Below are 14,993 nucleotides of genomic sequence, written 5' to 3'. Positions count from 1 at the left end.
ATTTATATGTATTATATAAGATTTATTAAGATTCATTTCTTGATCTCCTCCAACAGAGAAAAAGACCTTTTGCTAAGGAAATAATTCATGAAGATAGCAAAGATCCCAGAAAACTATCTAGTGCCATTCGGCTACCCAGCCTCATGACGTCACTGTATCAAGCGAGAGAGAGAGAAAAAAAAAGAAAGCGAAGGATAGAAGTTGAAGAAAGTGGACAAGGAGAGAGGAACAGACAGAAACAGAGGAGGAAGAAGTGGGCGAGAGAGAGAGAGAGAGGAGGAAGAGGGGGAGGAGGAGGAGGAGGTGGACTGTAGAGTGAGAGAATGAGGGAAGGAAGTAGAGAGAGAGAGAGAGAGCAAAAGATACAGGATGAGGAGGGCGGAGAGAAGGACAGTGAGCGAAAGATATTATAGAGGAAGGAAGAAGAGAAAGAAAAGAGGTAAAAAAGGATGAAAGGAGAAAAGCGAGAGAGAGTGAGCGAAAGATATATATAGAGAGAGAAGGAAGAGAGAGAGAGAGAGAAAGAGGAAGGGAAAAAGCGAGAGAGAGAGAGAGAGAGAGAGAGAGAGAGAGAGAGTGGCACTCCTCCTCTCCTAATGAAACTTTCGGGTGGAAGCGTCAAGAGTCTCTCTTTCTAATTTCGAACCTTCAAAAAACAAACTCCGCTTTAAAAATGTATCTTAAGGGAGGCCGGTGGGATTTTTTTTTTTTTTTTTTTGTTTTTTTTTTTTTTTTTTTTTTTTTTTTAATCCATCCTTTTTTTTATTTTTTTTTCTGTTTTGCCTTGACATCACCAGAAGCGCAAAGCGGATTAGCGCTGGGCGAGGAGGAGGGTTTGGGGGGGGGCGATCATCTCCCCAAAAGTCGCTGACTGGGGTGGAATGAGAAGGTGTATCAAGTCGTTTAATGCCGCTTATGAAGGAATTTTATTGCACACTTCTTCATCGTGGCTCTCTCTCTCTCTCTCTCTCTCTCTCTCTCTCTCTCTCTCTCTCTCCTGCAGTGAAATAAAAGGCAAGAAGTTGTTTTACTAAGTAACTTCTCTGATTTTTTGTAACTTAATCGATCAGCTATAGATTTGAAATGGTGTCAAAATTCACATAACACGTAATGTTAGAATATGAATTAGTTATTTTAGATTAGATTCATCTTAGGAGCCACACACAAGCTTGGAAACACAGAAGCACAAACGCAAAAACATTCAACCCCCCAATAAGTAATAAATAGAAATAAATAAATAAAGTGATAAGACAATAAAGACAACTCGTCTAAACTCAGTAGTCTGGAAGTAGCCACAGTATCCGTGCCATGTATAATATGACAACCAAACTTTTGGGAAAAGGAACAGCTTTTTGATCTCCCTGAGTAACACGAGAAATCTGTTGTCATACTCGACCATACCTCGACCTTCTGAATATGAGTCTTCTCGTATATCGCTTGTATCCCTCTAAGACAGAAATGATAGGCATTAGGTCAAAGTCAGCCTATAGGGAAAGCTGATGTGACGCGGGGTCGAATTTCGAGGCAATCAGTGATCACATCACTTGAGTGAGTCACTATAGTACCAGATTGAGTGTACTGTTTCAATGTACGTGTGCACTTTTAATCTTCTTATGACAGTTTCCACTGCTTCTATTTTTTTTTCTTCCTTAGCATTTTACTAAGTTACTCGAATAAATATTGGTATGATTGCTAACGGATCCCTGTAAGGTTTTCTCACGATAGTCTAGGCTCTAGGGCATAAAGCAGCACAGATGTAATGTTTATATAAAGTTATTTGCTTTAGATTGTGTATAAGTACACGTACACTTATTTTAAACAAAAAAAGGTCGAGATAGACACATGGAATTTACATAGGCCAGCAATGGGCGTATAATAATGCAATGGAAAAGGTGAATTCGAGTGGTGTTGATTGATTTTTTTTTTTTTTTTTTTTTTTTTTTTTTTTTATTTTTTTTTTTTTTTTATTTTTTTTTTTTTTTATATATTATTATTATTATTATTATTATTATTATTATTTATTATTGATGCAAGCAAAAACTGATCAGTGGTCGTACTTCGTTAAAGAGGAGTATATTTACAGCGTAATAATAATAATAATAATAATAATAATAATAATAATAATAATAATAATAATAATCTCCTCTTCTCATGCATGCCTGCAATGTTTGTACGCCCTCCCGGGTGCCGTTTTAATTTGTTTATTCAGATATGTTTTGCCCCCCCCCCCTCCCCCCCCCCCCCCGCCCCCCCCCCCCCCCATCGTTTATTTTCACTGCCGGGACACGATGCAGTTCAATTCCCTTGATGGCCGGCAAGAGATGTCGTCCTCCACCTCCTCCTCGTCTTCCTCTTCCTCCTAACTCCTCCTCCTCCTCCTCTCCTCCTCCTCCTCCTCCTCCTCCGCTTCCTCCTCCTCCTCCTCCTTGCCCTTGCGTCCTTCCTTCTCCTCCTCCTCCTCTCCTCTTCCTCCTCGTCTTCTTCTCTCCTCTCGTCTTCCTTCTCTCCTCCTCCTCCTCCTCCGCCTCCTCCGCGCTCCTTCCTCCTCCTCCCCCTCCTCCTCCTCCTCCTCTGTTTGTAACGACAACTTGAATGCGACAAGTGATATTATCCATTTTAAAATGCAAATGACTCCAGATGGAAAATAATCCAGTTCGCGCCGGCGCGAAAAAGAAAAATACGACTAGCTAGCGATGGACTCGTAGATAGATGCATAGACTCGCGGTGGTGGTCTGTTGTCGCTACTCTTTTGTTTCTTGTTTATTTCTCTCTTTTTTTGCGGTGGTGGGGGGAGGGGGGGGAGGTTTATTATGCTGCAATTATACACATTAATTTGGCAGAATAGTTTTTCTCTCTCTGTTTTCAATCCATTTATGTAAGTACATGAGAGTAGATTCATGTATGTTCTAAAGACACGCACTAAGTTTTTATTTTATTATTATTATATATTATATATATATATATTATATATATATATATATAATATATATATATATATTATAGTATATGTACTTGACACTGCTGTTTATAGTTCCTTCTTAGACGCAGTACCGGCCTCCTGTGCAAAGTTCTCTTGTTCATGTACTCGACGTCGTCATCCATAACAGCTTAATGTTATTCCAGTTATCTAACGTTAGTCAATTACCGTATTCAGTTTAAAAGTTATCACCGCTCTCCTTTATCAACTTGTAACGCGTCTAGCAACATGTTTATCAAAGCGGGATTTTGAAGCCCTAATTACCCCTCTTGAGAGTTTTAAGTGAGACTAATTTACCCTGAAGTGTTTTTTTGCCTTGTCACAGATAACAAACTCATCCAACTCCATTAACCCCCCCGATAGCTCCCATTTTCTATGAGGAGGTTTCGCTCGTTTTCTTCAGGATGAACTAAGGCGTGGATTATGGGACTAATAAAAAATGCTGTATCACGCGAGCGGGTTTTAGTACTGACTAGCCAGTGGTTTAATTTAAAAAGATCTCCGCGCGTAAACATTGTTTAATAATGAAATGTTTTTACTGGTAATTATAGGAAAGGGTATATATAATGCAGCAAAGGTGAGATCATATGAGAAATTTGCCGAAATAATGCCATATTGTTAGTCCTAACAAGCCAGTATTTTTCTCCGTAATACCCAGGAAGACCTCTACACGAAGATGATGTTTAATAATGAAAATTTTGAATGAAGTAAAGTTGGGGTAATTTGAGAATTGTACAGAGATAATGAGACATTTACGGGTATTTTTTTTCATACTAGATATATTTAGGGTAATTCTAAATGATAATTTCGCACGGACTGCAAGGAACGTAACCGCGGATACGACATCCACTAGGGATTGGGGCGTCCAATGTATTTCGCCGTGTTTAGTACTGGGACCTTGGGGTTAATTACAGTCGTCCGAATAGAAATTACTTAAAATTCTTGATCAGGAGGAAAAACTGCATAGAAACATCGCAACTGCCATAGTCTAGGCCGCCGCGGAATAGTAATATAGATCTACCATATTTAGTACCAGAGCTCTTAGACCTATAGATGGATGAACGTAGAGACATAAAACAAAAGACTGTGAAATTCTCATTATCTCTGTATATTTATCATATTATCTCGCTTGGACTACATTGCATACACCCTTTTCTTAGTTGTTCATTCAGAAAATTTCATTATAACAAACAATATCTCCCCCTTTCTCTGTTAATTGAAAATTTAAGTCACCAGACTTCTCTAGCTGATGTCAAAGAATAAAGATCGCTTAGACATCATTTTTGCCCCCTATGGTGGCTCTTTGGTACCGAATTAGGTGACTAGATTCAAAATTCAGAAACTCGCTTTCACGGCATATACATTTAACGTTTGTCTTAAACTGTAAAAGAAAAATCCGCTTAGAAAACTAGATCTCGACATCATTAGGAAAGAAACTATATATAACTAGACTTAGATTTATTGATTCTCATGTTTATTCCAGAAAGTTAAACATCATCATCGGCAGGGTCAAACATTCTCTTAAAAACCTCGTCTCCGGTAGGACTAAAGTTCCTGCGTCTATCTGTCTGCTCCCTTAAGTTATGGAGGAAAGCAATATACATTACGTGCGTCTAGATGTAGCCAACGAGTTTCTGGTTAGTCGCCTTTCTTTCGCCTCGAAAGCGGAGAGAGAAAGAGAGAGAGAGAGAGAGAGAGAGAGAGAGAGAGCTCTCCATCTCGAACGAAGAAGGCTTACAGTGCAGTCGCGGCCAAATACATCATCTTTAGCGAGAGACCATCACCAGTAATTGGCCCCAGTTTACGACATGATTTTAATCCCGAATGGTGTCATTAGGACCCCGGGATTGCCCGTAATTGTCAAGGTGTCGGGTCCGTTTGTCGGGGTCCAGGTAATGCAATCAGAGAGGGGCATTAGAGCAACAAATAGGCGGCTAGGCGGCTGTATACCCCGGGTATGCCCGCCTTATAACAGTGTTTACCTGGGTGTCCCGGATGAATTATTCAAGGGCCCTCCAGAGAGGCGTTCGCTGAACGGATTGCGCCTCCGTATGGAGTCCTATGGAGTCCTATGGAGCAGCCTTCCATCCTTCCTTCGTCGACGTCGCTGGCGAGCAAGGAGCTAGAAGCCTGGAGCTGAAAGTAAGTCTTAAAACTCTTGGAATTCGCTGGTTTAGTGACCATAAGACGTTTTAGTACTGTTTCGAGACGCTGTTTCTCAGTCTTCGTGTTTGTTTTGGAGATTCGAGTTTTATTTATTTATTTTTTTCTTGTGTGGGTGGGAAGGTTCTCAGTCTCCTGGAAAAATACATTTAATCGATCTTAATTCGTGGTACTGAATAATACGCCTATGTAGACATTATACGAATTACTTTTATCGCTTACTCGGGGAATAATCCTACAAACTACAATTGTGGGGGGGGGGGGTCTCTCATTCTCCTGAAAATATAGTTCTACATTTTATTAATTTCTATTAATTTAATCTAATATTATCTTTAGCATGAATACGCGAATCACTTATTATAATTATCTACTGTGCTTTAACGTTTTATTTATTCGTTTGTCTCGTATATTCCAAATCTCTCATAAAGCTTCCTATCTTTTAAATTTCTTATCACCCTCCACCGCCTCTCTCTCTCTCTCTCTCGTCTCTCGATCTCCTCTCTCTCTCTCTCTCTCTCTCTCTCTCTCTCTCTTATTAAGCCATTCCCTTCCCACTGTCATCCTATCAGTCTTGCCACCACTTCCAAACCACTCCTATTGCCATCCATCCCTTATTCTCTCTCTCTCTCTCTCAAAAAGAAAAATAGAGTACTTAGAAGAACTAACCCAAATTGAAAAGAAAATAGATATAATGAATATAAGTGAAACCTGGTATTTCCAGAGACTGGGAAGAAGATGATCAAATAAAAGGGTTCCAAACTTATAGATCAGATAAGAAAAAATAGGAATCAAGGGGGAACCGCAATATATGGGAAAGACAAAAAACAAGGAAAAATATATGAGAAATTTATAGTAACTCAGAATGTAAACTAATAGCGGTAGAATTTGAATCTGAAAAATTAATGAACATAGTAATATATAGACCTCCTAATACTAAAGAGTTTGACTTAATAATTGAAAAATTGGATGATATATGTAGAAATCACAAGGACAGGACTATTCTCCTATCTGGTGACTTCAACTTTCCTTTCGTAGAATGGAAAGAACGAATAGGAGATTGTGGATGTACTTATACATATAAAAAAGAGAGTAATAGTATGCAGAAGATAAGAGGCAATTCGAAAAGCTATTAGATATGCTACTAGAATACAACATTCAACAAATAAATCACCTGCCAACAAGAAAGGAAAATACTTTAGACCTAGTATTTGTGAACGAGGTGAATTATGTTAAAGAAATAATAGTTTATAATGCGAGTATTTCAGACCATAATGTCATAGAATTAACAGTTCATTCCAAAGCAAGTGAAACAGAGATAAGCAAGAAATGAAAAAAGTGGGAAGGATATGGAAAATACAACTTCTACAGTAAAAATATAAAATGGTCAGAAATAAATGAAGAATAAAACAAAGATTGGGATAACATTTTCGTAAGCGATGACATAAGGGTAAATACGGAGATATTATATAAAATATTAGAGAAAATAGTGGATGGATAAATATATACCGAAGAAGAGAAGTAAACATCATTCATGCATACCAAGAGACAGAAGGATCTTGTTCCAGAAAATCAGAAAGTGGAAAAAAGGTCTTGCAAAAGAAAAAATGCATGGAAAGTTATAGAACTGAAAAGTAAGATAGAAAATGCAGAACAAAAGATTATACATCAAAAGAAAATGAAAACGGGAAGGGTTGGAAGAAAAAACCCTATTAAATATCAAGCAAAACCCCAAACTATTATACTCATATGCGAAGAAGATGAATAAAAAGAAGAATAGAAATAGGCCTCTGAGAATTGAAGGGAGATTAACGAATGAAAAAAAGGAAATTGCAACATACTGGCAGAACGATATAAGAGAGAATTACCTAGAATAGATAATGAAGATAATGATATAGAAGTAAGGGACGAAAATAGTGAATATCTAGCTGACATAGAAATTAATGAAGCTGATATTGTGCAGGCAATTAATGAAATTAAAAATGGAGCTGCTGCAGGGCCTGATGGAATCCCTGCTATTTTGTTAAAAGAAAGTAGTTCATTCTATCGCAAAGCCACTTGCAATATTATTAAGACAAAGTGTAGATACAGGCAAGATTTATGATGAGCACAAATTAGCATATATCACCCCTACTTTCAAAAGTGGATCAAGACTTGAGGCAAGTAATTATAGGCCTGTGAGTCTAACATCACATATTATGAAAGTGTATGAAAGGGTTAAGGGTAATGAAGAAAAATATTATGAAACATTTAATAAAAAATAATTTGTTTAATATAGGACAACACGGTTTCGTACCCCCCGCCCGGAAAAAGTACACAAACCCAACTGTTAGTCCACCGTGAGAACATATTCAAAAATATGAAAAGCGGAAATGAAACAGATGTGGTTTATCTAGACTTTGCAAAAGCTTTTGACAAAGTAGACCATAATATATTAGCAAAGAAAATTAGAAAACACAATATCGTAGATAAAATAGGAAGATGGTTAAAAGAATTTTTACACAACAGAAAAACAGATAGTTATGCAAACGATGAGAAATCGGATGAAACCAAGGTAATATCCGGTGTGCCACAAGGTACGGTGTTAGCTGCAATACTGTTTGTTATTATGATTGAAGACATAGACAGTAATGTTAATGATTCGTAGTGAGTAGTTTTCGCTGATGACACAAGAATAAGTAGAGAAATTACTTGTGATGAAGATAGGAACGCTCTACAAAGAGACCTTAACAAAGTATATGATTGGGCAGAGGAAAATAGGATGGTATTTAACTGATAAATTTGAATCAATAAATTATGGAGACAGAGAAGGAAAGCTATATGCATATAGGGGACCTAATAATGAGACAATCACAAATAAGGAAGCAGTTAAAGACCTTGGTGTGATGATGAATAGGAACATGTTATGCAATGATCAAATAGCAATTCTTTTGGCAAAATGTAAAGCAAAAATGGGAATGTGTTACGGCACTTCAAAACAAAACAAGAAAAGCTGAACACATGATTATGCTTTATAAAACATATGTTCGTAGTCCACTTGAATATTGCAATATGATATGGTACCCACACTATCAAAAGGATATTGCACAAATAGAGAGTGTACAAAGGTCCTTTACAGCTAGAATAGAAGAAGTTAAGGACCTTGACTACTGGGAAAGACTACAATCATTAAAATTATATAGTCTAGAAAGGAGAAGAGAACGCTACATGATAATTCAGGCATGGAAACAGATAGAAGGAATAACAGAAAATATCATGGAACTAAAAAATATCAGAAAGAGCAAGCAGAGGTAGATTAATAGCCCAAAACAATACCAGGAAAAATAAGGAAAGCACACAGGACATTAATCCACTACGCACCAGCATCGATAATGCAGCGTCTATTTCAATGCGTTGCCCAGCTCATCTGAGGAATATATCAGGAGTGAGCGTAGATGTGTTTAAGAATAAGCTCGACAAATATCTAAACTGCATCCCAGACCATCCAAGATTGGGAAGATGCAAAATATACCGGAAGATGTACTAGCAACTCTCTGGTAGACATTAGAGGTGCCTCACACTGAGGGACCTGGGGCAACCCGAACGAACTGTAAGGTCTGTAAGGTAAGGTCTCTCTCTCTCTCTCTCTCTCTCTCTCTCTCTCTCTCTCTCTCTCCTCTCTTCATTGTCGTACTCTTTTTACTATCTTTATTTTATTCAATTCAGGGCTATGGAGAAAGACAACCTCCCTCTCTCTCTCTCTCTCTCTCTCTCTCTCTCTCAAGAACCATCTTCCCCCCGCTCCCACGACGAACTCTCGGAATCATACATATTTCAGCCAATAAAGCCATTTCGGTGGCTCCGTCGGGGAACAAGTCATTTTGGCCGAAGTAACTTCAGATTGACGGGTCCTGACTAGATCAGGATGATGTAGGCAGGAATTGGCGCGCGCCTTCGCTCCCCGGGTTCCGTGTTTGTCTGATGTCAGTGTTTGCGAGCTCTCTCTCTCTCTCTCTCTATATATAAAATATATATATATATATATATATTATATATATATATATAATAAAAGGAGCCCATAAAAACGTCAAAATATAGAAACTAAGTACCATATTTCAGAGACTGATGTCTCTCTCTCTTTATTACCTATACCTGAAGAGAGAAAGAAGCAGCAGTCTCTGAAATATAGTAGTACTTACTTTCTGTATTTTGGCGTTTTTATGGGTTCCTTTTATTAGTAGATGGAATTCTGTTGTGACAGAACATTTTTACCAGTCATATGTATATATATGTATATATATAAACCTCTGCTTTGAATGTAGATTTCATTTTGGGTCAGGCCGTGCTATGAGGAACGTATGTCATTCCTAGTTTGGCATCAGTCCATCTGCATCGACAATCCAGTTCTTGGCTTGTTGCCATTTAGGCCAACAGAGCCTTATCTGCTGGAAGTAGGTCTCCTTGTTTCTATTCTTTTATCAGTGCATGCATGAAGTACGTATGTTAACTCTTGCTTTCTTTGTGTATACATACACACATTATACAAACACAAACACATATAATTATATAAATATACACACAATCGTATAAGCTCCAATGTATTCCTCGTATTTTTAGATGTAATTTTTCCGCGTCAGTTTTACAGGGTTGTAATTTTCCCGTTGTCAGGATACTGGTAATTATTATTAATTTGTTTCATTTTAATCGTTATTACCAAATCAATTATCTGATTTTTCATCGATATATAATATAATATATATATATATATATATATATATATATATATATATATATATATATAATGTGCTTTCCTAAACTTATGCGGTGTATATTATTACAGTATAGAAAATATCTGATAGATAGCAATATATTCCCTTGAAAAGAGAAAAACATAAGCTATTATTACATGAGAAGCGCGTGTGTGTGATGATCGCCATGCAAGATCTCTCACCACCGGACCAACTCAGCCTTAGAGCCAAAACCCTTTCAATTTATTTCGCGTATAATTCTTCAGAGCTTCTCTTTCCTTCTAGACCGCGGATTCCCTGTCCGGCCGAGAGAGAGAGAGAGAGAGAGAGAGAGAGAGAGAGAGAGAGAGAGAGTCGGGTCCTTCCTTCCGATACCTGCATCGCTTCGCCTTTCCCGCTCGGTCTAAATACTGTCTTTTATCATGCTCAAGGCTCAAGCTCAAAATCCATTCGGCTTTCCATATCGTTGCCTGCGACTTGTTCTGTTTTCTCAGTCTTTTCTCGGTCTTTTTTCATTATTTATTCGTTTTGGTGCAGCTTTGCTCTCTCTCTCTCTCTCTCTCTCTCTCTCTCTCTCTCTCTCTCTCTTTATGCCACCCGATTTCCCCGTATTGCTGCTGTTCTTTGTCCGTATATTTCCATTTAGATTATGAAGCTCTCTCTCTCTCTCTCTCTCTCTCTCTCTCTCTCTCTCTCTCTCTCTCTCTCTCCATTGCTGTTCTTTGTTCCTGTATTTTTCCCTCGAGATAATGGAGCTGAATAGTGATAGAGCGACCTAGACCAATGGTCATACACTGCCTAATCATCTCGATACACCATTAGACCAATGAGCGTACCATGTGTAATCGTAACAGTATATCATATCACCCGTTCATTTCTCGCCCTCAAAGACGCCCACGATTATAACCTGGCGTCGAACCGTCTCCTGTGATTATATCCTCATTCATACTGTCTCCTCGTTTAATATCAGGTACTTCGGCCTATACGAGAGACACCCGAATGGCCGCGAGTTACGACGCTGGAGATTTATAAAATGCCCGGCTATCAGATTACAGCATTATGGCTCCGGGCTGCGTCTAATAGTCGTTACTAGGGGTTTTAAGGGATCTGTCCTCTTAATTGGGACGGCTTAGCCTGGATGTGCATTGGGATTGGCGAACGGATAGTTAGCTCACACGTATATTGCTTTTATAGCCGGCGTAATCGACGCAGCCTTTGCTTTTGGACAGGTATATGGCTCTATGGCATCATTACAAATGCTAGCAACCGGGGTTTGGCTTTTGGGGATCATACTTCGATCGTATTGCTTTCGGGAAATGAAAAAGAAAATGAAAATGCATTTTCCACACACGCACACACGAAAAAAAGTGGAACTAATACCCTTTTATAATGGATATTGGTTCGCGCTGGTACTAATCCTACTGACCTATCTGAATGGCTTTATAATTCGCATGGGCGGATTTTAAACAGCGCTGGATCTTAGGTAGTCTCATCATTTTCCATTTCCCCGCTCCCTTCTCACGCCCTGCCGACGTCCGCACCTGAAATTCAGGCCGTTAGAGGCCGTTTTGGAAATCCTTTTCTCTCGCATTGGAGGCAGAAAAAAAAAAACTTTTATCCGTAATGCTTGGGGCTTCCCCGCCTTTATTTCTATCGTATATGTTTCCTGTTTACCTGCTGGCAACTTAGCCATCAGCGTTGCTGGGAGAATCTGTTGGAGTGTGGCAATTCCTCCACTGCATGATAAATCATTTGCCTTAGGGGGGTGTAACATGTAAATGTGTTTTTCACTTTATTTGCATACGCGCATTAATATGCATTTATTCACACTCATATGCTGTAGATTCCCTCGTGTTTTGCGTGCGAGGAGGAGAGAAAGAGAGGGAAAAAATGAGTGGAGGAATAACGAGGAGAAAGCAATTTTCAAAAGCTTGTTTTTGTGTTAGGCCTATGTTGAAGCTAATATACCTTTGAATGGAGATTGTGAAAGGTTTAAACGAATAAAATAAATAACAAAAATCAATTTCAAGGCAAAGAAAGGGAAATAATGAACGGAGGAATAATGAAGAGTTTTTTTTTTTCAGAGCCTGTTTTTGTGGTAGGCCTATGTCATAGTTGATATTCGTTCGCAAGTGACTTCCAAAGTTTTAAATGAATGAAGTGAATAATAAAAAAAAACAGTATTTCAATAGTATTACTTGTTTCCCGTCAGAGAACAGAAAGAATGAACGGAGAAACATTGAAGAAGAGAGAATAATATTTGTTCAAAGGCAAAGACCGCCTTTGTACTAGGCCCATGTTGGAGATAACACTCCCTTGGAAAGTTACTTACTGTGCGAATTTTGAATGAATCGAGTAAATGATATACAAAATATATATATTTTGTTCAGTAATCTGATCTGTTTCCAGGCAGTAACATCCTACTCCTCTCTCTTTTATTCACAGAACAAGCCTGACAGGAAAAAGTAAAGTCGCGTGTGGAGGAGCTGCTGTTGCTGCTGCTGCTCGGAAGGTAAACGGAAAGGGTCACTGAAGAAGAAGAGGAGGAGGAGGAGGAGGAGCGGAGGCAGAGGGTGGAAAAGAGAAGCCGTCGGATGAGAGAGAGAGAGAGAGATGAGAGAGAGAGACTTGTGGCATTTGGTGTAAGGCAAAGTCCATAGAGCCTCGTGCGCCGCGCGAAGAAGAAGAGTGAGTGAGTGCACTAGATCGCAGGCTCCCGGAGTCTACGGACGTTGTTGGGTGTTCTCTCTCTCTGCCTGGCTCACACGAAGAGCGGCCGCCGTGGGAGTCGCTCGCGCCACAGCATCGACCCCTCGTTCGCTCGCTGTCTGGCTGTTGAGACTCTGCTCTGCTCAAGCTCTGCACTGCTGTAGTACAGCAGCATCAAAACCATTGTGGTCCTACTACAGCTTCCTACTCAGTTTACAACACTGAAAATTGTGTCGTTAAATAATCGCATTTTCAACAACTGAAGTCTCTCATTTTTATTTACATTTTCATTCGAGAATTTAGAACTTAAGGAACTTCGTTATTTTTATATTGCGAAGTTTCTACCGGAATTTTATTTTACTTTTTTGATGAAGTGGTTTTTTTTTTATTATTTTATTTTCGTTAATCGTGCGTGACAGAGTTTTGTGATGACGCCAACATGTGGATGACGGTAGAGATAATAGTATGTTGCAAAGGCGATATTGACTTGAGTGCGTTTTTCGAGAGCGTTAACGGGACTTCTGTAAAATAGAGTGATATTGGAAAAAATTAAAACGGAGGATTGGTCAATTGTTTCAGACGATTTGTTATAAAAATGTGTAAACGGACATAGAAAAGTTATTGATAAATGATACATCTAGTGACAGTTTTATAATGTAAGATGAGAAAACATTGAAAAAAAAAATATATGAATTTGCATTTGGCATTTTATTGAAACGAAACCAAATAAACTTTGAAAAATAAAGGATTAAGTTTAAGCGTTCATAGAGTTCAAACCTTTTGTGTAAAAGTAGTAGATTTGTACTTAGTGACATTGAAATTCCACGAAATTTGGAACATAACAAGAAAATAAACTGAACATTGGAAGCAAGTGCCACCGTCTCCTTCCTTAGCTAAGAAGACTCGTTCATCTTCTGCAGTAGTGGGAGAACTGCATCCCACCCCTGTCAAATTTTGCCCACTCCAGAGCGTGTTGCTGCCCTCCTCCTCCTCCTCCTCCTCTCCTCCTCCTCACACACCCACCACCCACCCAAACATAACATTGCTTGGAGCAACAGGTGGGCAAGATGGAACTAGTACGTGCCCCGTCTGTGCTCTTCTTCTTTCTCATAGTGGCCCTGGTGGGACGCTCCTCGGCCCTATGGCTCGGTAAGTGAAGGCATTCTTCTATTCCTTTCGATTTGAATAAAAGTAACATTTCAGTTGGTGTTGTTACCAAAAAAATTTATTTTTACATTATTTCTTTTGCCCGTATCAGAGGCAAATCCTACCCACTTTCTATTTTTTACTTTTCACATACCGAAGGAAATTCATACCCAGTTTACGGATAAATAAATATTTTTATTTACGCAAATTACAAAGAAATATTTCGGTCAAATGTTAACTGTCATGTAGCTGGAAGCGTATTTAAAGGGACGCGAATTCTCAAAAGTCTACGGGTTCTTCACAACGCATTTGATTTATCGAGCACGCTGCCTCGTAATATTCGTGTATATATGACCGAGTGATGCAAGGTGCTCTCCTAATGAGCGATGTATTTGTTTAGACTTTTTTTTAGATGTGTTTCTGAAACAATGAACTCACGATACCAGTGCTTTTACCAGTTGAATGATATATTGTTATTTAATGTTTCTGAAAATGTAAAACTAAGCTACAAACACGTGGGAACTCAAAATTAAAAAAAAAAAAAAAATAATAAAAATTGCCTCGGGTCGTGAATTGATAAATGAAATAAACGTACAAAAGTATCATGATTTGATTCTAAATTCTGCTGTATCCAAAAGCGGTTTGTATTCTAATACAGTTACAATACCTATCGTCCTCGTGATAGTAGTTTTGCTTTTATGTTGAAATACTCTAATGAGGCGGTGATTTTACCGTCATGATTTTTTTTTTGTATTTAATATAATAGAAAACTAGACCCAGTTATTATTAGTGCTTTTGATTATTTTGAATAGAAATGTTACAAAAATGCTTGATGTCTCGGTAATTCATTGCTCCGTTAAGCTTTAATGTTATGATTCTAGTGCAAAAAATAAAGAAAAAAAAACTTTGTACTCTAACGAAGTGAACTTATATTTGTAATAAGTATAAAAAATGTATATTTATAACGATTTTAGAATAATGTAAAAGGGTATCTAATATTGATCTTCATAATAGTTAAACGTATTGTAGAATTAAACAGATATATATTTAATTGGTAAAAAAAATAATGTGAAATGGAATAGAACGTATTTATATATTTTTTAATAAGTGTATAATGTAATGTCAAGCGACGCTAGAAGCATTTGAAGAGCGAAACTAATTAGAGGTCTTTATATGCTTTTATTTCTTTGCTTTTTCCGTAAAGTAGATATATCCTTCGGTGTCCATTCTGCCTTTCCACTGCGTAAAGCAGGTCTATCCTTCAAGGAAAATAA

At 38.1% G+C, this 14,993-nt stretch overlaps 1 long non-coding RNA gene across 1 annotated transcript in view; it reads left to right on the top strand.

The window, feature by feature from the left end:
• Window positions 1-13,591, top strand: part of LOC135221302 (uncharacterized) — a 356,859-nt gene extending 343,268 nt beyond the window's left edge. The window contains exon 4 of the long non-coding RNA XR_010315900.1: window positions 12,310-13,591. This is a non-coding gene — a long non-coding RNA (uncharacterized LOC135221302). The remainder of the gene's footprint in view (window positions 1-12,309) is intronic.
• Window positions 13,592-14,993: the final 1,402 nt, after the last annotated feature.

The sequence above is a fragment of the Macrobrachium nipponense genome, chromosome 20 (genome assembly GCF_015104395.2).
Source record: "Macrobrachium nipponense isolate FS-2020 chromosome 20, ASM1510439v2, whole genome shotgun sequence".
Lineage (NCBI taxonomy): Eukaryota > Metazoa > Arthropoda > Malacostraca > Decapoda > Palaemonidae > Macrobrachium > Macrobrachium nipponense.
Note: the sequence above shows the minus strand (reverse complement) of the source record. Positions and strands in the feature narration are given on the sequence as shown.